The following is a 26,010-nucleotide window of genomic DNA, read 5'->3' on the forward strand; positions in this document are numbered from 1 at the left end:
AATATAATTATATTGAAATGGCAAACGTGACATCATTTAGTTTTCATACCCAAAATTTGATCTATTGTAGTTTTCATACTTAACCCTCAAAAATGATCTCGCAATGATTACCATATGTTATATATCTTTCTAATTAAATATATGTATGCTCGACATACGAATAGACATTAGGGAGGCAAATATCTTGTATATATACTATACCTATAATATTTAAAAATACATTTTTCATAGCAAAATCAAAGCAAACAAAAAAGTTAAAAACATGGGGAGACACTTATCGTATCTAGAATCTGTATATATTGCTCTGCTTCTGAATTAAAGATATACATATATAAAAATAGGGGAAATCTATCGAATGAGTTGAGCGGGTAGGGAATGCTGTGTCAGGAAATACGTTGTTGAAGTGTAGGACATAGAAGATAACCTATGTGCAAATAGTATGCCCGGAAAGTATATTTATTTTAAAATATTATAAAGTTTGAAGAACAAAAACGTATGTTATGGTTTTGGTCTGACAAGTACAAATAACTTATTTCGAACTTTTTATTTATAAGAGTATTTTATTATATAATAAAATGTTTCAAGTTTATTCCATGGAAATGTTGGCCGCGAATGGTTTACATGTCATATTATAATCGTAGCGTTGCGTACCACCTTTGAAGAAATACGGTCATAATCCAATAATGAATTTCTTGGAATGCTTCTGTCTTGTCATCAATCCAAATACGGATGATTTTCTTGTTCACATATCCATTTAATCAGAAATGAGTTTTGTCGTTGAACACGATAACAAACTGGATCAACCGTCAACTTTTCAAGAGCCCATTCACCCATTCGGTGAATGCAGTAGGTGGCTAATCTTTAATTCTAATACCAGCTTTATTTTAACAGGCATCACCCCTAAATCCTTCCTTAAAATTTTCCCCGTAGTAAAGTAACAGAAGCCCAATTCTGTGAATGGCGCCAAATCTATAAATTCAAAGTAATCACTGACAATGCCACTCTACGTCAGCATGTTGATAATACAATTAAATAATTTGCAAGTGCTGTTAATACAAAGCAAAGCAATATAAAGTTAGCAAGACAACTTTCGAAATTATGAATACTGAGTATACCAATAATTGTCTTTTTGCTCATAAGAAACTAAAAACAGTAACTCTGGATTTTAAAAAACACTGCCATTCATGCTAAAGTTACTCGAGAACTTAACAAAATGAAGACGACCATAGAAAGCTTTAACAGTGTTTGGATAGAAAAAAAACTTTGATTGTAACTCTTGGAGCGTAGACCTTCCAACTACTTATTAAGGTTACTCAAAATTGTATTTTACATAAAGCTTAACAAAAATATTAATGATCTAAACTTGAACCTTCTTCATTAGGAATCTCTGGTGAGAGACTACAGTAGCTTACAAAAATCCCAGGAGCATACTACATAAGGAATTAAAGATCAACAGCAACAAGGCAGAACTTCTCTGCTTCACAACACGAGTGACTGTAGACAGTACTAAGAGGAAGATGAGCCGACAATCATGTGTGAACTGTGGCGAAGCTTCTACATCTACGAGTATAGCTCGGTTACTAGCTAGCTCGTCGTTCCATCTTCGTTGTCACTTGTTGTCTATGCGTACAGGACTTTAGATCACGCAAAGATATTTTCTTTAGAAACGACCCAAGGTGCTTTCATCCGATTTTATCATATTTCTTGCATTTCGACACTTTGTCTTCTCGAGAGAGGACCTTGCTACTCTTGCTTTTTTAGCTCAAACCAACAACTATTATCAAAAGTAATTAGTTTTCTCTTGTTTTCAGCGGCCGCCGCACCGGTGTTATTTTCTACGTTTTAACTGGATTAAGTCCTTTACAAGCACATCATTTTTGTTGCCCTCATGACAAAATATCATCTTATCCAAAGTATTTTTTGACATCAAAAGTTTCAGTTAAGTTATTTCCAACCTTTATCGATCAATGCCATCCTGCACAAATGGACGAGTTTTTAAATAGATGCAAAAACTTGACATAACTCGCCTATATACATGCTGTCATATGCGGCCTTGAAATCGTTAAAATAATGGGTGTCGATTTGATGACCTTGGATCTTAATGTTCTAATGTGACTTTCGGCTTTAGTAGATTTGGTATACTATTTTGAGGAGACTAATTCATCTATATTTGGTGAAGTTTAAATGGTCTTCTTTTTTCAGTATCGGACAAATAATACTGAGGTTCCATTCATCGGGAATTCTTTCTTACTATCATATTTTACACGCTCCTAACCAAATTATCTTTAGGTGCTTTCAAGATATCTGATCCAATGGCTTTCCTATATTTTACTTTGTCCTGTATTACAGTCTGCAGAATTGTTCCTTCTATTATCGTCAGTATTGACTGCAGTTGTAACATAATGTGTCCAATTTCGTCTTTGCAGCCTTCGGTTTGAGATTAGTGCACTTGTGAATTTTTAACTTTCGAACTTTATATCAGCTTCTGAACTTCTCAACATTTTCGACCGCACGTTTCTAATGCAAATTCTTTTATAACTCTTGGATAATCATTCGCCCAAATACGGCAATTTTATGGTAATTGGCAAATCCACTGAAATAAAAATGTGCCTCAACACTGAAGAAGATTTTCTTCGTATTTTGTTTATCCACTATTACTATTTTTTGCCACTATTCTAACCACTACTGATGGTTGAAATGGTCAAGAGGCTTTAGTTCTTGAACCAATTGCACCTTGTAAGCATATAAATGCTAGTCTTTATGCATAATGTTCATCAACGGCGGGCCTGGGAGGTGCAATTGTACGACAACAAATCAACGTAAACGACTCATCAGCCACACTATTTCGAACAGCAACAATACTTTCAGCAGTACAATCTGTACGAGCATGCACTGGTGTTTTAACATCTCCTCAAGACGCCCATTTTGACGATTAAATAACAGTCAAAATTCACGATATGCACGATATGCATTTAAAATTGAACGCCCATTCTTATAACAAGCCTGAAAACTTTAACACGTTGCTCGATTTTGTATTCTTTTTAATTCAAATTGAGTAAGTCCGAAATTAAGAAATGTCAAATGAAATGTGGGAAAAAAACTTTGCCGTTTAGGTGTGGTTCAGATTCCACTTTGGTATTTTAAATTACGCCACCCTTTAGAAACACTTCTTACCGAAAGAAGTTTTTGCAATGAAATCGAAAATGTTTTTCTTCGAACGGTTCATTTGAGCCATAAGAGGAACGGGATAGGGAAGATAAAACAAAATATGAGTATTTGAACAATATGCAAGATATCTGTCTTAATTCTTTCAAAGCATTGCAGTCAATAAATTGAGGGAGGTCTTGACTTGAGTTTTAAGTAGGGTAAATTAATCATGCCAAAGTATGCCTCGAAGGAAATGTTCTTAACCGCTCTCTATTCTTGAAACATACATATAAGCCTTGATAAGGGTACATGATGATGTAAAAAAAACGCTTGAAGCATAAAAACACTACATTTTTGTGCACTAGCTTTTTTTTTAAATATTTGTGTAGATTCATTCATGTTTGTAATTTAATATTTCGCAGTAGAATAAATTTTATGTTAACATGAAATTTAATTTGTGTATGGCTTATGCAAAGTCATACTCGTAATACTTCTTTCAAAAGCTTCGTTCTGTATCAGTTCCTACACCTATGTTAATTATAAACTTAATTACATCAGTGCTGCACAAAAGTTTTCGTACAGCGATAAAAAACTGAACAATAAAACCACAGCTTGTGAACGGTAAGTGACATATATTTCAAAAATACAGTGGAAACTCTCAGTAGGAGAAAAGATGGTGGATCAAAATCATTTCAAAACAGCTAGTCTGATCAGCTCGGAACTAGAAACGCATCAAAACACTAAAATGCACCCAAAAACGGTTCAAAGAACCATAGTTCAAAATAGATTAAAGTCGTGTACACCCAGAAAAATGCCATTAGTGAACAAAGTCAACAAGCAGAAGTGACTTGCGTTTGACAAGTAGTATGTTAACAAGCCTCACGAATTTTGGCACAAAGTTATTTCTTCAGACGATCCCAAATATAAAATTTTAGGGTTTGACGGTCGCCTTAGTTGTGGAGAATTCCTCCAAATGATGCCCTTAATCGGAAATAAAGACTACGAAGCATGGTGGTGGAAGTCTTATGGTGTGAAGTGGTAGGGCGCCTTTAAAGGTGGATAAGGTTAAAAAAGTCGAAGGAATTATGAATCAGTTCGTTAACTAGTACGTGAAATTTAAAAGTAAGTATCAAGATGCTGGGTATTTCCAACGACTACTGCTTCCAGCAAAATAATGACTTCAAATACATTGCACATAACGCGTTTATGTCACTCTTATATAATACCAAACATCAACTACGAATTCCACAACAAAGCCCAAACCTTAACAAAATCGAACATATGTGGCATGCAGTGGGAAAAATATGCACACACGATATTCACACCAAATATTGAATTCCTTTGAAAATCATTTTTTGAAATATTCTTTCAAAATTGTTTCACTTGCCGTTTACGAGCTACGGTTCTCTTTTTAACTTCCCATAGGAAGTTATTGTAATGGGTCGGATTTGTTGTGAAAATTTTGGTTAAACCCAAATATCTCATGAACCAATGACGCTAGAGACTTGAATTAAATTATATATTATATATTGTAACGCAATACAAAACAATTGTATTTGTGGAAGAAAATCCAATTAACGTTTTTTTTATAAATCAAAAAAACTGAAAAAAAATTGTCACCTTGAAAATTTTACGACTTAAATATGATTTCATCTCCAAAACAATTTTGTTCAACGAAGAATAATGTTTTTGTCATCTGATAAAATTTTGAGAAAAATCGAATTGACAGTTTTTTTTATAAAAAATAAAAACCTAAGAAAAACATTACTTAAAGTTGGTAAAAATTTAATTTCGACTCAAATATCTTTTTAAAACTTTGAGATATTGGCTTTATAATACTTCTATCTTTCAAAAAATATTGTTGTCAACATTCAGTCAAATTTTGAAAATAATCGAATTGATAGTTTTTTTGCCAAAAATTAAAAACCGAAAATAAAATTAACAAAAGTTGGTAAACATTGATTTTCGACTCAAACATCTTTTCAAAAATTTGAAATAATTGCTTCTATCTTATTTTAAATTACAAGAAATATTGTTTTCAACATTCGATAACATTTTGAGAAAAATCGAATTGACAGTTTTTTTAACTTCCCAAAGGAAGTTATTGTAATGGGTCCGATTTGTCAAATTGAAAATTTTGACATTTCTCGACGTTTCAAGGTCCCTAGAGTCGAAATAAAAGATTTTTAGAAAGATGTCTGTGCGTGCGTGTGTACGTACGTTTGTACGTCCGTACGTCCGTACGTTCGCGACGTTTTTTTCGTCGTCCATAGCTCAAGAACCAGAAGAGATATCGACTTCAAATAAATTTTGTTATACAGATAATAAGGCAGAAAGATGCAGAAAGGGCTCTCAAGAAAATTGCGTTTGTGGTTTTTTTACCATTGCAGTTTGAAAAAAAGGTGAAAATTTTGGTTAACCCTAAATATCTTACGAACCAAAAACGCTAGAGACTTGAATTAAATTTTATATAATAAATTGTAACATGATACCAAACAGGTATATTTTTTGAAAAAAATCAATATAACGGTTTTTTTTTTAAATCAGTAAAACTGAAAAAAAAATTTGTCACCTCCAAAATTTTACGACTGAAATATGATTTCATCTCTAAAACAATTTTGTGCAACGAAGAATAATGTTTTTGATATCTGATCAAATTTTGAGAAAAATCTAATTGACAGTTTTTTTTACAAAAAATAAAAACCCAAAAAAAAAAATTAACAAAAGTTGGTAAAAATTGATTTTCGACTCAAATATCTTTTCAAAACTTTGAGATATTGGCTTTAATTTACTTTTATCTTTCAAAACATCTTGTTTTCAACATTCAGTTAAAGTTTGAAAAAAATCGATTTGACGGTTTTTGCACAAAAAATTAAAAACCAAATATCTTTTAAAATTTGAGATAATAGGTTCTAACTAATTTTTTCTTATAAGAAATATTGTTTTCAACATTAGGACAAATTTTGAGAAAAATCGAACTGACAGTTTTTTTTACAAAAAATAAAAACCTGAAAAAAATGTATAAAAGTTGGTAAAAATTGATTTTCGACTCGAATATCTTTTCAAAACTTTGAGATATTGGCTTTAATTTACTTTTATCTTTCAAAAAATCTTGGTATCAACATTCAGTGGAAGTTTGAAAAAAATCGAATTGACAGTTTTTTTACAAAAAATAAAAACCTAAAAAAAAATATATAAAAGTTGGTTAAAATTGATTTTCGACGCAAATATCTTTTCAAAACTTTGAGATATTGGCTTTAATATACTTTTATCTTTTAAAAAATCTTGTTGTCAACATTCAGTTAAAGTTTGAAAAAATCGAATTGACAGTTTTTTTTACAAAAAATAAAAACCTAAAAAAAATGTATAAAAGTTGGTAAAAATTGATTTTCGACTCAAATATCTTTTCAAAACTTAAAAATATTGGCTTGAAACTTATTTTATTTCACAGAAAATATTGTTTTCGATATTCAGTGATTTTTATATAAAAATCCAACAGTCCGTTTTTTCATAAAAAATAAAATCTACTAAAAATAGTACGCAAATTTGGTAAAAATTGATACGAGTACATATAGACAAAATTTTAAGCAAGACAAATCGACAGACGGGATGGGAAGTTATCAGTGTGGGTCGCATCCCAGCCTCTTTTTTTTTTAAATTGGGACGGGATGGGAAGTTATCAATGTGGGTCACACCCCAGCCACTTTTTTCTTATTCAATCGTTGGACGTAAACTTTTATGCAGTACTGTATGCTGTTTGTATATAGTTTTCAAAATGTGACATGTGCATACATTATTTTTCATTCCTTTTGCACTTGGTGGCAGTAAATAAATTAATTTTCAACTCACTTTAACCATAAAAAAATGATACATATTTGTTATGATAGAGCCGTTAACATCTTGTGCGACTTATTGTTTTGTATCTTGAGAATAAAGCTTTTGTCTCATGTTTGCTTTCGTTTTCTGCCACAAACAAACTTGATTTGTATAGATATGTATATGTATGTAACTTGTATACGTAATATATGTTTTAAATTTACCTGAAACTAGGAAGCTACGGTAAATTAAATTGAAAAAAAAATCGCGATGGTTTGAGCAGACAAAAATACAAATATGAGAGTTTATTAAGAAATTCAAAACAATTGTAGCACATAATTAACTCATAGACGTAGGTACATATGCATTATGCATACATACATACGTTCATTATTTCCTTCCTTCATAGTGAAAAGGTAAATAAAAGACTCGTAGTTAGGAAGATTAAAAAAAAGTGAACTTTAGTTTGACAAAAGGCAGCTGGGTGTCCACCAAAAACAACGGCAAGACTTCACAAAAAAATTATATTTTTCAAGTTAGCACTACATACATATGTAACCATTTTTTTTAATCTGAGCAAATAAAAACATAATTTTTAAAACATTTTTCATTTATACACATAGCTCAGAAAAAAGCCTTTTCCTATACAAATACTTTTAGATACAGATTTGTCTGTCAAGAATTTTAAAATTTACTTTGTACCGTACTGAGCAGTTTGGGGACTCGCAAAGAAAAACAACGGTAATTCAGAATCAATCTGAATCTATCCAATTGAACTTCCATAACTCGAACTTCCTGAAGTCGAATTTTTCTATAACTCAAAATATTATTAAAAACTTTGATTTTTCAACCTTATTTTCATGAATTTTGCCCTCCATAATTCGAACTTCTGGAAGTCGAATTTCTATATAAATCGAATTTTTTAGATTCTGTTTGATAGTATATTTAAATCGAACTTTTTCTCCTATTGGGAAATCCCATTTTATTTAACCTCTTTTTTGAAATTTACTTATTCTATTATAATTATTTTAAACGTTTGTTCAGTAGATACATTCTAAATTCTTTGCTCTTATTTGGGAAACCCCCTTTTGTTTCAATTATTTGAAAAATACTTGAGTCTACTGTGATTAATATCTGTAGTTTTATTGGAAGAAGAGGGATGGCTATTGAGAGTTTGTATGTTTTTCATTTGAACTTCGGTTTTGAACGGGTTACTAGTTTGTATGCCCAAAAGGTCCTAGTTTTGTTTTATTTTGTTTTAGTTGGAAAAGCAGCAATTCACTAACTTTTGTCTCATTTCTTTAAACCAAAGTTTTGAGAGTTCGACTTAAGGAAGTTCCACTGTACCTACAATCTGAATTAAGGGTGCCGGGAAAAAAAGCCAAGTAATCGAACCAATTTCTAACAGTTGGTCTTATTACACTTTAACAAAGTGACAAAAGAAAAAAACAAATTGTCTACATTAAAAATGCATTAAGTTATGCCCGCTTTTGTCTAGACAACCCCATATTATAAGACAGACAATTTAATAATGGGAGAGTATCGAAAACCCTGTTTTTAAAAAATCCCGAAAAAAATGTTTTAAAATTCCGTCTTCTAAAATACCGATTTTTTAAAATCCCGTCTTTTGAAATGACGCTTATTGAAAATCTCGATCAATTACAATCCCGCTTTTAAAAAACCCTTCAAATCGCGACAGTTCCGTTTTCTTACAAAATACGTTCATTAAACTAAATAGTAATGTGAGTCAAAGGTTTAAATGTTAAATTACTAGACTGAAATATAATAATATAGTAATTGGTTTTCTTTTAATTGTACGTAAACATTTATTAACTTCACATAGGTTGTTATTGTAATGCGTCCGATTTGTCAAATTAAAAATTTTGACATTTCTCGACGTTTCAAGGTCCCTAGAGTCGAAGTAAAAGATTTTTAGAAAGATGTCTGTGCGTGCGTGTGTACGTACGTTTGTACGTCCGTACGTTCGCGACGTTTTTTCGTCGTCCATAGCTCAAGAACCAGAAGAGATATCGACTTCAAATAAATTTTGTTATACAGATAATAAGGCAGAAAGATGCAGAAAGGGCTTTCAACAAAATTGCGTGGGTGGTTTTTTTACTATAGCAGTTTGAAAAAAAGGTGAAAATTTTGGTTAACCCTAAATATCTTACGAACCAAAAACGCTAGAGACTTGAATTAAATTTTATATAATATATTGTAACGTGATACCATACAAGTATATTTTTTAAAAAAATCAATTTAACGGTTTTTTTTATAAATCAATAAAACCAAAAAAAAAATTGTCACCTGCAATATTTTACGACTGAAATATGATTTCATCTCTAAAACAATTTTGTGCTACGAAGAATAATGTTTTTGACATCTGATAAAATGTATAAAAGTTGGTAAAAACTGATTTTCGACTCAAATATCTTTTCAAAACTTTGAGATATTGGCTTTAATTTACTTTTATCTCTTAAAAAATCTCATTTTCAACATTCAGTTAAAGTTTGAAAAAAAATCGAATTGACTGTTTTTGTACAAAAAATTAAAAACCGAAAAAAAAATTAACAAAAGTTGTTAAAAAATGATTTTCGACTCAAATATCTTTTCAAAAATTTGAGATAATAGGTTCTAACTAACTTTTTTTTGTAAGAAATATTGTTTTCAACATAAGGACAAATTTTTAAAAAAATCGAATTAACAGTTTTTTCACAACAAATTAAAAACCGAACAAAAAATTAACAAAAGTTGGTAAAAAATGATTTTCAACCCAAATATCTTTTAAAAACTTTGAAATAATAGCTTCAAACTAATTTTATCTTATAAGAAATATTGTTTTCAACATTTGGTAAAATTTTTAAAAAATTCGAATTGAAAGTTTTTTTACAAAAAATAAAACTCTAAAAAAAGAACAATACTAAAACTTGGTAAAAATTTACATTCGGCTCAAATAGCTTTTCAAAAATTAAAAATATTGGCTTCAAACTTATTTTATTTCACAGAAAATATTGTTTTCAATATTAAGTAATTTGTATATAAAAATCCAACAGTCCGTTATTTCATAAAAAAATAAAATCTACTAAAAGTAGTACGCAAATTTGGTAAAAATTGATACGAGTACATATGGACAAACTTTTAAGCAAGACAAATCGACAGACGGGATGGGAAGTTATCAGTGTGGGTCGCATCCCAGCCTCTTTTTTTTGTTTATAATATTAACTATTATAAAGCAAATTTAATTGTTAATTATTACTACGGTTATCACCTTGAAAAACAAGGAGGTGGTGTTTTCCGATAAAGCTGTTAGCAGTAAAAGAAAAAACCCAACAAACCCCTCCTCGCTCGATCCACTCACTCCACGCACTTGAACTGCGCTGTTTTGTGGGAGCGGGTTCGAAGAATTGATTTCCATGCACTCTACGACCCAGCCATCAAAGTCCTTGGACTTTTACCCTTCTGGCTAATTCTACGTCGCTGAATAGCCCGTAGAGCTCGTGGTTCCATCTTCACCTCCACTCACTTTCTATGCGTACTAGAAAAGTAGAAGAATTTGTGTCTCTAAATGACCGATGGTAATTTCATCCGCTTTTGTCATAGTCCATGCTTCTGCAACACCGTATAGCCGGACGCTCGAAAGAGGGCTTTTTTAGCCCAAAGAAACAGCTATTAGCAAGAGTAATTCTTCGTTTGATCTCAACGCTTGTGTTGTTTTCTGTGTCCATAGCGGATCCTAGGTAGACACAGTCCTCTACCTCAAAAGCGGGATTATAAAAAACGGGGTAATTAAAAAAGGTAATACTAAAGCCGGTATATCGAATCTAACTTTTCTATTATCTTTTATTTAAACCAAAAATAGATTAAATAACACATGTAAACAATTTTGTACACTTACTAAAGACTTAACACTTTAAATGCTGGCAATTCTGGGCTGCAGGGTTGATAAAATATTGTCGAGCTTTAGTTTGTCAACCCGATATTGTTTGAAATAGAATTTAATTACCTTTAGTTTGATATCAAAATCAATTAAAAAACAGATGAGGGTATATTTAATCTGTAGACTCGCCAGGCAACCTCTCAATAGGGCCAGGATATAAGTAGGCAACCCTATTTTTTTCATCCTTATGTCATGGTCTTTCGCCGTTGTTGACAAACAGCAAGAATTAAATCATGCGTCGAATACCAAGAACATTAATTTTGTTGATACTATTGTAGTAATACAAAACTAAAAATTCGATTTTCTTTCCCGAATACCTTCGCACCGCCAGGGCTTTCCTACATTTTCAGAAAAAGCATATCACTGCTTGGATTTGATTGATTTGCCTGAAATTAAACCAAAATTAATAAATACAATATGTCACTTATACAAAATTTGGTCAAAAAACTTACTTTCAACGTTTTTGCCATACCCTCTTCGCCTCCAACATTTAAGTGAAATTTTAAGCTGTCAACTGTGTTACATTTCGCCCCAATTAATAATTAAATGCTAATGATAACGTACATTTTTTGAACATGGCATTTTTTCAAGTGAAACTCGTGTGGAATAAGGTTCTAGCGGAACTCCTGATAGGGATGAATATTTTCCATGAAAAATGTTGTAAGTAGCATACTTTCAACCTACTTACTTTCAACGACACTAAGGCAATGAATTTAATGGATGTCTCTGAAAATAAAAACATTAAAATCAACGTGACAAATTTTTAAAACAGGATGTTTCCAAGGTATAATGTTCACATATGTTTGTATGTTCCAGTTTAGATATTCTGTTGACAAAATAAATACGGTTGGATTATTTCTACAAAATACATCATATGAGAATAGTGTTCTATTTTCGTCAATATGTTGGGTAGATACACATCCTGCAGTATACATCTAACTGATTATTGTTTTGTGACACACTGAAGGACATAGAACTCATTCAATGGAAATAATGAAATATTTCCTCTTCTATACACAACGTGGAAAATAAAGTGAGCATAGTCTAGGAGCGGATTTACTTAGGGTTTTCAAATTGATTGAAGGAAAAAGGTTGCACGGACACTTTTGGATGAGGACAATTTATACAATTTTTAATATTTTGAGAAAACAGTTCTTAACCCAAATGCAAGCGCTCGTTAAAATTACGCATTTGTGCACCGGGGCTAACCCGCAAAACTTGAACGAGACGATGCAACCTAAAAAAATACCCTAGACGAAAATGTATGTAAATATAAGTTATAGACTACCAAAAGTCACGAAAAAATAAAATAGAAATTTATACATTTTTGTATCTACATACATGTAAATAAGTTTAAGTTTGATGAACAAAGTTTATTTTTATTTTTATGAAGTATTTTTTTTTAAATAAATTATGTTTTCACATGATTTTTTGAGTTTGATATTTTGATTGATTTTTCAAGTCTAATGTTAGGTAAGGTTAAGTTAAAGTGGCTGTCCATGATGAAATAGGACACGCTTAAACCAATTTCATGGCCCGTTGTGATACCACATGAATTTTGAGGCTTCCTCCCTAGCTCAACGAAACCAGTTTGAGTCCCTTACGAAACGTGAGAGCCTGATTATGCTAATATGATTTAGATCTTTATAGAAGAATTCTCCTAGGTAATTCTTGCATTTTTGAGCAAGAGCAGGGCATGTACAGAGGAATTGAAAAACTATTTCTTCCTCTTCCTCGTCTATACAGCTTCTGCAAAAGTCATTTGAGTATACGCCTAGCCGCGTGGTGTGCTTTCCTGTTAGACAGTGTCCGGTTATGGCACCTATTATCGAGCTTATATGCGACTTTCTTAAGGATAGCAAGCACCTTCATCGCTTTAAATCTAGTGTTGTTTAAAATTGCAAATTTTAGCAATATAAGCTATAAGTGTATTTTACCTGAGTTGATTTTATTAATGGTTTCCGATAATTACAATAAAAGGGCGTCATGTATTTATGATACTTCTGCAGGAGAATTTAACTGTTTATATAAATATTATTAAACAATTGATTTTTTTGTTTTGTGTATTAGACCCATTAATAGATCCAATTGTTCCTAGAATTATTGAAAAACAATCATAAATAATACATACAAGGTTTTAATTGAAATTCACCACTACCTGGTAAACGAGTTTTCGCAAGTGATAGGCAGATAGATATTCACATATGTAGCTTCTTCTTCCATGAGCCATCTTATAAACTATCTTCATTCGGTTAAGTTTAATGAGAATGTCAATCGTTCTCCGAATCTGTTAAGACTACAACTTACCCCATACACTCTGGATACGCTTAATACCAGAAAGGTATCATAACTTTTCTTTTCTTATGTTCTTCCATAGCGTGAATTTTATGCCACAAAATACAAATGAAAGGTAACGTTTAGCTTGGCAAAATATTCGAAATCGGTCATGGCAAATCTGTAAAATTTGAGATTGAAATAAGTAGTTTTAAACAGTGAGTTAAAAAATCAAATGGTGGATATTTATCTCAACTTTAACGTATAACTTTAGTTATCCCTCTCCGTGATATCGATTTTACGATTTGGCGATTTTTGCGTTTCGTCCCAGTGTTCTCACATTGTCAGTTCAAACAAAAGTTGCGAGGTTTTCTCACTTGTTAACTGATGAGTACCGGGACGGAACGCCAATGTACACATTTTTGATGCCCTATATCTATTTCAAATACGTATTTCATTTTATTGTTGCTCCGCTTACTATAAAGCGTAATTTCATTTTCACAAAAGTTTGAGAGGGAAGGGGTTGGAAGATCTTCGTTTGTTGTGTAGCTCATTTAAAAAAATAAAGCAATTCATATTTAAACATGTTTTGAAGCAAATACGTTGTTATATTTTTAAATATCAAAACCGTATATTTTTCTTATGCATGTGAACTTGTGAACTGTGTACACTTTCCTATATTATTTACTCTTCAACATTGTTAACATATTGATTAGAAGGTCTTAAGAATTTGTTTGTGAAAAGTCTAATTTTTTTATTTTTTATTTCTCACTCCGGAAATGACCGATTGAATTTCTTCTGAATGATATTTGAAAAAACACAAATGTATTATTACCATTCATTATTGAAAGATAGTTGCGATTTCATTGAATTAAAAATTCCCTGTACAAATATTAAAACTTTGTCACTTTAGGAAAGTAGGAAAGGAAACTGTTGTTGCTCTTATATATTTGTTTGCAACATAACAATAATTCGTATTTTTACGGTCTCAACTGTTGATACTCAACCATCGCCAACGATAACTTTGATTAATAAACTTAAAAAACCTACAATCTAAATATATCATATAACTACAATGAAATGTTTCAAGGGCTTTCTATAAATGTTTAACTTTTAAAATTGTCATTTATAGAAACAGTTTCATAATTACACTGTTCGGTAAGGTGTTATTCCTGGCAATTAAATTGAACTTTTCCAATTTGGTTTGATGGCCTTAATTCAAACCTAACTTAAAAATTACTCGATCACGTAAGGTTTATGTCATATTACTTCTAAAAATTCGAAAAAATACATATAACATACATATATATCGGTTTAGAGGCCATCTTAGTTCATGAAGCAGCAATTTTTCAATGAAAATCCCAAATCAAAATCCCTTTCTTCGATATTCAGTTGAAATATTTAGATAATTTCATACAATTTTCGAAAAATCTTCAAAATCTTCTTACAAACATTTGATAGAAACGCTAGACAGTTTGTGGTAAAATGGTTTACAACTGAAATAGGGAAAATATTTTCAAAAGCAAGTATTATTATTCAAACGAAACAATTAACTCCAATATCTGTTTTTCAAAACTGTTAAGGCATTTAATTCAATATTTGCTTAAAATTTCATATAAAATCAAACAGAAATCATACAAATGAGAATTTTCAGAAAGTAAGTAACTCATTTAAGTCATTTAACTAAATTGTATCAAGAAGACAGATAATTTTACTTTACAAAGTCATTATATAATTTATTGTTAAAGGATACGTTGTGATATAACTTATCCTTTAAAATCCTACCTTTGACTGTTTTTAAAATTTTTAAAGGTGTATATTTCAAAAATATGTTATCATAAAAAAAAATTTAAGGTGAGCCTCGAAAAAAGTTGTGCTTCGACAAAACTCAATTTTGTCGATACGCGTTTTTCTTATTGAAAATGAATGCCAATTTATTTAAAGGTCTATAAATACTTTAATTTGTTATGCTGTATATTAAAAATAATGCCTTAGGAGTACCCGTGGCATGATGGTTGGGTTCGATCCCTGTGCCACCTAAAGTTACTGCCTCTTGCGAAGAATTGACAAATTCTCCAAGAGTAATTCTTTTCATGAAAAAGTGCTTTCTCCAATTTGCCGTTCGGATTCGGCATATAAACTGTAGGTCCTCTTTATCCCTGCAATTACTCGCACACAGGAATGGTTGAGAGTTGTAAGTCACTAGGCCCTGGTTCGAAAAGTTAGGTTTCTCGAAATTCACATTTCATGGGGTGAGGTTTTCTTTACGTAATGAGCGGCCTTTGGATGAGCTAAACAATCAAATGAACCGTGCGGATGTCCATCTCAGCTCATCAGGGACAACTCGTATCGGAAGTTAACATTCATCCTAGAAAATTGTAACATTGGGAAATAAATGGTTGGTGTTAGTCCTTTTTTTCGTTTGGAGTTAATTCAAATAATTATTAAATTTTTCGTCAACGTGGATGTTGGAATTTTTAGCAGAATTTTTTTTTTCGGAAATTTCCGTAAACATTTTCCTTTGATCCTTTGGAGGAACCAGGGTTGAAAACAAAGTTTCTGGTGTTAAGTAAAATTATGTCTTTGCTCAGATTTATGTAGATAGGTGTGTACAATGTACATAGGTATGAATATCAATATAATAAAGTTAGGTAGGGAGGCACGAGTATCAACCGAATTTAATGATTTTTATAATTTTCTGTAATTTGGAATGTGGTATGGGCAATATCAAGTTCGGAGTGGGAAGATTAATTTTTGACCAGCAATTAAAAAGGGTTCTGCTAACTTCATAAAAAGCATGAGACTAACATCAGAACATAAGAGAAACATAATTTATATTGAATAACTTCACCTGGAAACAAAATTTAGATGCGGGAGTTTCCACAGGTGACAGGAGACATAAAAGCATGAAGCTTTTTTGGCAGAGTTCTAAAGTACTTAAGTACATTTAGAATGTAGTACTTATTTAGTACCAAGTACCGAGTCCTGGTACTACCGAGTACTTTTCAAGTACTTATCAAACATTAATTAATTAATTATTCATCTCTGATTCTAAAAGACTTGTAACAATCTAAGAAGTACATGACAAATATTTAAACAAGTAAAAGTAAATGCGGTATCGCAATACCCAGTAAAAGATAGCTGAAAATTAATTTAAAATACTGGGTACTTGTTCTTCTTAAGTACCAGTACCAAGTACTTGTACTGATAGATTCGGTATTTTTAAATACAAATTATTTTCTAGATTTCTCCGATTAGTACATCCCAAAGTTTAAGATGATATTGGTGTATTGTTGTTGTATACCTATTAACTATATTAACTAATAAACGTTGCAGTAGTTTTAAGGTAGCAATATCACAACCCATTTAAGGACTTCTAAAATTTGAAATCATTTTACCTACCTAGGTACTAGGTAGGTATTTTGTTTGTTTTCTCAAATTTTTTTTATCAAAAATAGACCTCCTTAGAAAAAACAGGCTGCCGCTAAAAGCTATCGAAAGTAACAATATTAAAGAGTTTGCCTGGCTGATTTAAAATTTTTGTAAGCCATAAATAATTTGACTAGTGACCTAAAGCATGACGGCTTCACTCACTAACTGTCTGGCCACGAGTACTGAAAGAAACCTAACTTGTTAACAATTTCTGAAAGGTCGTGACCTAGCCTATATTCAGTTTGGACCGTCCTTAACGAGACGATGTTTATTCTATACTTCTATAGATCGAAACAAATAATTATACAAAATAGAAAGGAAAAAGTTTTCTTCAGTCCTAATTTGTGGCACACAAAAATAACAAACAAAATATGTGAGATGAAAAATCTTATTAGCTTATGATCTGGTTTGAAGTGTTTTCTGTTATTTAATAAAATCGTTTTTAAAAGCGATATCTGATGTATCTACATAAAGCTGTAATGGAAGTGTGAATGACCAATTATATTTTTAATCTTTAAATAGACTTTAAATAGCTTCTGAAAAAATTGATAAAATTAAGATATTTTCCATCTGGAAAATCAGTATTATCTTTGCCATATAGACTTTGTTGGCTTCTTCAACACGAGGTCCACTTCCAAATACAAATTCAAGAGAATCTCTTGCCAAGAAACTTTTTGCCAACAGTTTTGTTGTGTAGACTTTTTCTGAAGTTCCAAACTATAATTAAAACGAAATTAAACTTGCGAGTTGAATCTTCAGATACTTGTTATACACTTGTACATACTTATTAAATACATACAGATATAGACCCTATGTATCATGAACATCATATAGTAAATGTTCCCTGGAGGAAAATCGAAAAGAGTAGCAAGGAACAGATTTCCTTTTATCCTTTCAACTACACAGGGTTCAACAAAAAAAATATATATTTTTGCTCCGCCAAGTAGAAAATGCTCCATTATAATGGAGACATATTAGCACCTTTTATGTTTAAACACATACATATACGAAGGAAATTTGAAAAGATGTGTTGAGAGAGGTTGAAGAAAGGATTCGAAAGAGAAAAGCAACCAAAAAATAAATAAGCAAGTAAACAATGGACTTTCGTATTCGAATTGGAACATGCATACCATGCCTATTTTGGTATACTTGAATATTGCTTTTTGAGTGTTCTTACATTATATTAGGTTTTTTTAATAAAGAAGTATTAGTTGTAGTTTTAAGACTAATAACAACCAAAAACGAGGTTTTTAAGCCTTAACAATAAATTTAAAGCATTTAAAGTTATTTTCTGGAAATTCGCATTAGTTATGTTATGATTCTGGCTCTGGTAGCTAGTATGCAGTTCACACATCTCAATATCCACAAGGGGACATGGAAATCTCCTGATCAATCAACCGTCAACCAGATTGACCACATTGCGATCGACGCACGACACTTCTCCAGTATACAAGATATCCGAACATTCCAAGCGGCCAACATTGACTCGGATCACTAGTTCGTTGTAGCCAATATACGGCTACGGATATCCCGATCCAAGCCAAAACAAGGAAGTACTGTGAGAAGATTGGACGTTAGACGGCTACAATCGCAAGAGACTGCCATGTCCTTTTCCAATTGAGTCTCTAATGACCTCTTAAGGAGTCCTATGCTGCCTGCATTAAGCATTGAAAACCAGTGGCAATATAGCCTTGCAGCCATTAGAGTCAGAGATACCACCTCTGAAGTACTAGGTTTCACACGGCCATCACAGCGAAACCCCTGGTTTGATGACGATGCCGGGAACCGAACACAGCGAAACAACAGGCATACAAAACGGCGCTGCACAGAAGGACCAGAGCAGCTCGCGAGCTCTTCGAGCAGAAGAGGAGAGTGGCTTCTTAGATGGAAAAAAAGAGAGCATGAGAAGCGCGTGATCGAGGAGATAGAGGGATGTCACAACAGGAATGAGGTTCGTAAACTTTATCAAAAGGTAAAAAAAAACATTTAGAAAAGTCGATGCACTGTCATGCGACTTCTTCAACATCATTTTGAAAAGAATTGTGCAAAACTTAACCGTCAACACTAGAGGCACAATCTTCACAAGGTTCATCCAATTACTCGGATACGCAAACGATATTGACATAATTGGAAGATCAAAGCGTGAAGAAGTGAAGCGTTTTTGAGCATTGCGACGGAAGCGAAGAAGATGGGTTTAGTGGTCAATGAGGGCAAGACCAAGTATATGCTGTCATCAAAAAAGGACACTGAACAACGACGTCTTGGACAAAACGTCACCATGGACAGCTATAATTTTGAGGTAGTTAAGGACTTACCTAGGCACCGCTATTAACACAGACAACGACAACAGCGCTGAAATCAAACGAAGGATTACTCTTGCAAATCTCTGCTTCTTTGGACTTAGAAGGTAGTTGCGAAGTAAAGTCCTCTTTCGAGCATCTAAAATCACCATCTTTAAGACACTCATCATCCCGGTTCTCATCTATGGCGCTGAAACCTGGACTCTGTCAAAGAAAGATAATAGCGTCTTAGGATGCTTCAAAAGAAAAATTCTTTGGGTGATTTTTGGTCCCGTACGCATAAATGGAGAATAGAGAAGAAGATATAACGTCGAACTGTACGGTCTGTACAGCGACACTGACCTAGTTAACAGAATTAAAGTCTACCGGCTTAGATGGCTAGGTCATGTAGAGCAAGTGAACATCAACGCTCCAGCCCCGAAGGTCTTCGAATCCAAACCCGAGGGACGGCGCGAAGACCTCAACCAACTTGGCGTGCAAAACTGGAGACAGCTAGCTAGGGACCGAGCTGGCTGGAGACGCATGTTGATTGAGGCTCAGGTCCGCCCTGGACTGTAGTAAGTAAGTAAGTTATGATTCTTTATTTGAATCTGTATGAGATTTCGATGAAAAATTGAATTTGATAATTTAATAGTTTTGGAAATTACGTTTTGGACTTAATTTTTAGTACTGATTCCCAATCCCAACTCTTATTTTAACAATATAACTATGCTCTAGTTATAAAAATACCCGTTTTCAACATTTTTTTATATTTTTGTTTGATAAATTTCAAATACTTGATATAATAAAATTTTTTGACAACAGATTCGTTACAAGAACCAAGCTTACTTTGAAACCGTTTTGCCTTGTTCTGTTGAAAACCATTTTATTTGTTATCATTTCTCTTAGATTTTTGTAAGATCGGTGAAATCTAGCAATTTTTTAAGTTTATTCGAATATTATATGAACTAACATTATACATTTCAATTGAATGGTAAAGAAAATATTTATAGATTTGAAAAATCATCAGGGATTTTATTGAAAAAAATTCTACTCCATAAATGTTGATAGCCTCAAAAAGCCTCATTTACTTTTTTTTTTTTTTTTTATTTTAAAAAGTGTTACCTCAAAACCTGACGTCATGTTTTGAAGTTGGATTTGTTGTCGAACAGTTTAATAAGTGAAAACGAAGACGAACTCACATTCTTTAAGAGCTCAACAAAATGTATATGTGGATGTCTTTTCCAAATCGGAAAATTCCTTATGATTTATCGTCTCAATATTAATTTTAAAACAACTCCTTTTTAAAAATGTAATATGATTGACCAGCTGATAATTTCAACAGGCTACCGAAGAAATTATAAACACACTCAACCCTCATATACCAAAACCATATCCATAATATAAAAGACACTGGAATGCGAACAACACTGGTAACTTCCCTTTGGTGCTCTTCGTATGGAATAAGCCAAGTTATGTAATTTAAGGAATTTCGAAAAGTATGCAATTATTAATAAATGAAGATCTAACAGTTTCTTGTAGAGATAGTCGATAGAATTTTAAAGAAATTTAATTTGTTTTGTTATAAAAATGCCAATTGTTTTTACAGGGTTAACCATTTTGCGGTTTCAAAAGTAAAAGTAAACAAAAACACACATTACATATTTTGTTCATAATATTTTCTTTTATTGTAAAGTTTGAATGTTGTGTGAAACACTACATCATTTAAATGACCACCACGCGAACTGTTGCAAGCATCGATTCGAGGTAATTTTCGACCACGTTTTGACACATATTGGGCGGTATCTCAGTCATAACTCGACGAAGGTTGGTTTTAAGTGCTCAAGAGTTAAAATTTTATCTGCATAAACATAGTCCTTCGCGTAGAATCACACAAAAAATGTCCAGCTGAAACCACATATTCTCCAAATCGTATTCTGTAATAGCAGGCAACAAAAAGTCGGTTATTATATTACCATAACACCTCGAATTGACGGTGATAGTCGGTCCATCGTCAGCTGGCTTTACTTGTTGTGTGAGCTGGACTGAAGTGACCAATCCAGTCAAATTTCTTCACAATTTTGCCAAAACCATAATCTCCTCTTAAACCACAATATGTGGCTGTGGCAGATTCACCATTTTTGTAGTAAGTTTCAACAATTTTTTATAATGGATAACCTGTTATGTTTTTATTTTTGCTTTTTGGTTTAATCAATAATTGACAAGCACTTTTACTAATGATAAAAATTTTACCCATTAGCATACATTTTAAAATAATTTTTAAATAATGTTTCTGTTGTTTTTAACATTCTTTTTTTCTGATACTTTTAAAATTTTGTAGTTACTGCAAGGATGGACTTCTATATATGTAAAAAGTAATATGGCATTAATTTAGGAGTTGCCGCTGATTTAAATTTTTGATTTTGTCAACTTACTTTCTGAGATGATTTCTTCTCAATACTCTTCTAAATGTTTTCACGCTTGCATTCAAATTATAGGTTTTAATCCCAGCAGCAATCAAGTGTGTTAAGGCCTTCGAGCATCTTACAATCCTTCTTGCCGATTTCGGAGATCAAACTTGTTTTCTGCTGCGTGTTTTAGGTTTGTTTTCTAATTTTTAGCATTTGAAATCATCCTTAAAGAGTGTTTTGGATTTACAAATATGTTTTTTCTTCAGAAAGAATTTAGCGAATGATTCGGCTTTTCTCCGGAGTGCAGTATTTACTACGTCTCATATTGTAAATGTATCTAAATGTAAATATGTAAATATTATAAGCCCTTGAAACCTTACTTTAAAGCTCAAAATGATGACAATTTAAATGTGCACAGGATCAAAAAAAGGAAGGAAAACAACTGGCGAAACGTAGGGTAAAATCAAGATGGATTAGTTTTATTTTATTATTAATCGCATCCAACTGATTGATCATCAAAGCCAAAGAAACAAAAAATTTCTCACAAATTAAATATATGATCAAGTTCCCGTTATCCAGGAAGGCAAAATGTTCTATTACCAAAAATGCATTTTTTTAGGATATTAATCGGGAGGTTTCACTGCTATTGTTTTGACCGGTGCTGTGTATAGTTATTGAACTATTTAAGCTAAAAACAATATTTTGTATAAGATGAAAAATTATTGAAATCAAAACCGTTATCTGTCTCACGATATTAGAGATAAAATCAATTTTTACAAATTTTCAGTAGTATCTTAGGAAGGTTATTTACTTTGTTATTTATTTATTATTATAAGATACCTTTCTATGGGAAGTTAAAAAAGCTAATCATTAAGTAAAAAATTAAAAAAATACCGTAGGACGAATATAGAGAAAAGTTATGAACGATCCAAATATCAAACAACTAAATTTTAAGGAAATCAATTCAATGCATTTACTATTGCATTATGGTTAACCCAGTACCTACCTACTTACACTTAACAGTGTGACACTTTTAATGGAAGATTTAATTTATGAAAATTGAAATTGAAATACCAATAATCAGTAATTATTGTCACTCAATATCGATAATGACAGGAGGTGGTGAATTGTATTTTAATAAAATCAGAGTTGAGGGAAAAATAAAGTTTTCGTTACAACAATATACATTCCGATTCATATACATATACATAAGTAACTATATTCTGTCCAATTGATTTGTGCAGCACAGTAAATATAGAACATCCGTATCTTACTTTAACCACCAACAAAAAAGGTGTTCGAAACTGCATATTATAGAAAACAAAAAGCTTTGATACAAACTTTAAGGGTTGTCTTCTATGCTTTATTTTTGAGATTATAACAAATGTAACTCTCTTAATATAGAATCCCAGTGTAAATTTGTTACTTCAACTATTTCTTCTTTTTTCGACGCTTACCTAAATCATGTGCCATATAAATTAAATTATTCACTGGCGTTTATTAGTAACCGCACTAAATTAATTCTTAATGTCAAAGGATATAAAGCATCTCACACAAATATTGCCATCCGCTCTCAGAGCTTTTGCCTTTTATGGGCTTTCAATAATTCTCTCAATGCTTTTACAATGATACTCTTATTGAGATTGCTTTTTTGTCCTTATTATCCATACCCATCTCCACATAAACACATATAAACTTCATATTCTTTGATTGTATGCTAAAGAACTTTCTCTCAAATTTTAGTTTTTAGTTTAGCTGTTTTTATTATTCCCTGCAAATGCAGATGCAGATAATACATTGGTAACTTTTTCTCTGTTAGTTCTTACTGTCAAAACCGCACGCGCTGGGAAACTCCCTCTTATAATAGTCGTTCAGGCACCTTCAAAAAGGCTCTATAATTGTTTTAAAAACCACAAAGAAAACAAAACAATAAAACAAAAAAAGGGAAACGGAAAAAATGTTGTCTTCAAGTATCCTTCAAAGCTTATAAAAGGCTTCCATTCTTGAAAGCTCTCCTAAAAAATCAGAACATGAGTACAAATTTATGGCATAACCATTTCCATGGTAACTCTGATTTGATGTGGACATGGACGCAAACAAAAAGGAATATTTTATTGTAAAAAAAAAAAACTTCATGACCATGTAAGTAATTGATTATTTTTGATTGCAAACAAGACAAACAAGTATATGATCAGCTCACTAGGGATTGAGCCATGTAAAAGCCATGTTACATGTAGTCTTATACAGTGTTGGCCAAAAAATTAGCAACAAAAACTTTACCTCTATCTTTATGTGATGTCATTCAAAAATTAATTACTAACTAACAATGTTACTTTTTTTTCTAAAATCTATTACATTATGTATGTACGAGTATGTACTTCTGAATAGAGTACAAGAGAAAATAGGTTTCAAAATGGTTCGTTAGATATGACATAAGTAGGACAGTTAACCCAATTTTTGTTAGTCAAAACAAAAGAAACTTTGTATTGCTGTCTTTCCTTTCTCTTATCATTAATAGAGAAACGTTAGTCCGTTAACTACAAAATCTATAGCTCATTTAAAAGTGTTGGCAAACGAGTGCAATTGAATCTATTTCTTAGATGTTATTTAGATCACGGGTAAGCTTATCAGTGTTCTTAGCTTACTTTTGTAAAATGGAAACAAAAACTAACGAAATAGAGAAAAAAATGACTATCCTAAAAGTCATTCCAAACGGTTCATCGAGGTAGCAGACCAAGAAAAACAACAACACAAGAGGATTAGATCAATTCAAAAAGACTCTTTTATTACATCGCGATAAATAAGAACCCAACTCGACGTAAACGCAAGCGCGAGAACGATTCGGAGATGACCTGTTGATGGTGAACTAAAATCTGTAAAACTGTAAAAAGCCTTTTATTTCAACCAAAAACAAGACCACATCAACCGTTAGAAATGGATGACGAGTCCAAATTCAATTTCAAGGGTTTTAATGGTTTCTTAATCCTCGTCACACCAAAGCTACTTTGAATCACGAAGGAGGGGATGTTTTTCAAAGCATGGACTGGGAATTCTATGGGAAATCGTCCGTCGACGAATTGTAAGGACTAATTGCAAAAATAAAGTTTCCCAAACAGCATAATTAATAAATAACATAATAATAATTATTTAATAACAATTTAATTGACTCTATGCATTGACGATGTGTTGAAGTGATTAAAAACATGAGTTTTGGAACAAAATACTAGCAATATTATAGTAAGTCTAAAACAAATAAATGTATTTTTTATTTGTGCTATATTTATTGAATTATTACAAAAACGATATTATTTTATGTTTCATAAGAAACTGTTAATATATACTTAAATTTTAAAACCAAAAATATACAATAATTGAATCCTAAATTTGTTTTGTAATTGTTTAATAATAGAGGCAATAAAAGTTGCTTTTATTTTGGCCAACACTGTAGGTACTCTTGTAGCTGGTTTTTGATTTGGCCATAAGAAAAACCTCAGGTACGTAACTCGTTGTGTGTTTAAGGCGGTAATCTTAAAAACTCATTACACTCTTATGGACAGTTTTAAGTTGACTGCTATCGCGTTGAGAAACAATCAGCCTTATTTGTTAATACGTCTTGTAATAAAATAACAAATATTGTAAGTCATTACAAAAAAAATATGATCACACTATAAATAAATGTAATATATATATATAATTTTGTAAACTTTCTTATTGAAAAAATAAAAAAAATCTAAAAGCTAAAAATCATTTATAAATAAATACTTGCGTGTACCAAACTAAAACTTATTTTTGTGGGTACCTGTTGTTCATCAATGATTTATTATTATTAACAAATTACAGATACGTTTAATTTATGTAATCTTTATAACGGTACTGCAAAAAGCCAACAACATTTCACATAAAGAAATCAGACCTGGTCGCTAAAGTAGAATAAGTACAGTGCTAATCACTAGGATTAGGCCACACATTTTGAAATCGATTCTAGCTTTTTTAGCTGGTGGAAGTGTTGTACCAAAAAACTATTATTACTTCTGAATAGGTACGTACGTTTTTACCATTAAAAGTTCTTAAAATTAAAGGGAAAATTAAACCGAGGAGGGTTGGAATTTTCCAATATAAAGTAATAAGCTACTAAAATAGCGTATAAAAATGTTCCATCAGGATAAGGCTACTGCGAATATGTCCGTGCAGAAGCTTACAAGTGAGAAATATTAAAAACTTATGTTTAGAATATCTAAAAGAGTGTTGAACAGAACTCCAAAAATAGATCCTCTGAAGGATTAACGAATCTTAGAACGTGAAATAGCAAGGATACTTTACAGAAGCAAGAAAGTTTAAAGGAATCATATTACTGATCCACAAAAATATAAGAACAATCAAAGAAGGTACCAGGCAGAAACAACAACATCATGAAAAAGGGGTTAATAAGGGCCAAAAGGTTAGTATCAGCAAAATAACTTCAAAGAATAATACAAAAAGTGATACTATCCAGAGAAGAAAACTTAAAAATAAACCCGCGTTGAGGAAGTACGCAAATTTTGCAATTTTACTTGCAGCAATTAATGGAAACGTTGTGTCTTTTCAGATGAAAAAAAGTTTAACGTTGACGGAAACTTGGTTACAACTTGCATTTCCATGATCTGATAAAGGATGAGCTTCTTTTGGAAAGATATCAAAGCTGAATATCGAATGTAATGGTGTTAGGAGCTATGAG

At 31.8% G+C, this 26,010-nt stretch overlaps 1 protein-coding gene across 5 annotated transcripts in view; it reads left to right on the top strand.

Annotated features, from left to right (window-relative positions):
* The window catches only part of LOC129943035 (uncharacterized), a 92,109-nt gene that overhangs the window by 14,080 nt on the left and 52,019 nt on the right, over positions 1 to 26,010 (top strand). The window contains exon 1 of one of the 5 annotated variants that reach the window (XM_056052241.1): positions 23,420 to 23,438. The exons of the other annotated variants lie outside the window; for them this stretch is intronic. The gene's annotated coding sequence lies outside the window, so the exon portion shown is untranslated. Of the gene's footprint in view, positions 1 to 23,419; positions 23,439 to 26,010 lie in introns of those variants that run through there. 5 annotated transcript variants of the gene reach the window in all.

Source organism: Eupeodes corollae, chromosome 1, assembly GCF_945859685.1.
Source record: "Eupeodes corollae chromosome 1, idEupCoro1.1, whole genome shotgun sequence".
Classification (NCBI taxonomy): Eukaryota; Metazoa; Arthropoda; class Insecta; order Diptera; family Syrphidae; genus Eupeodes; species Eupeodes corollae.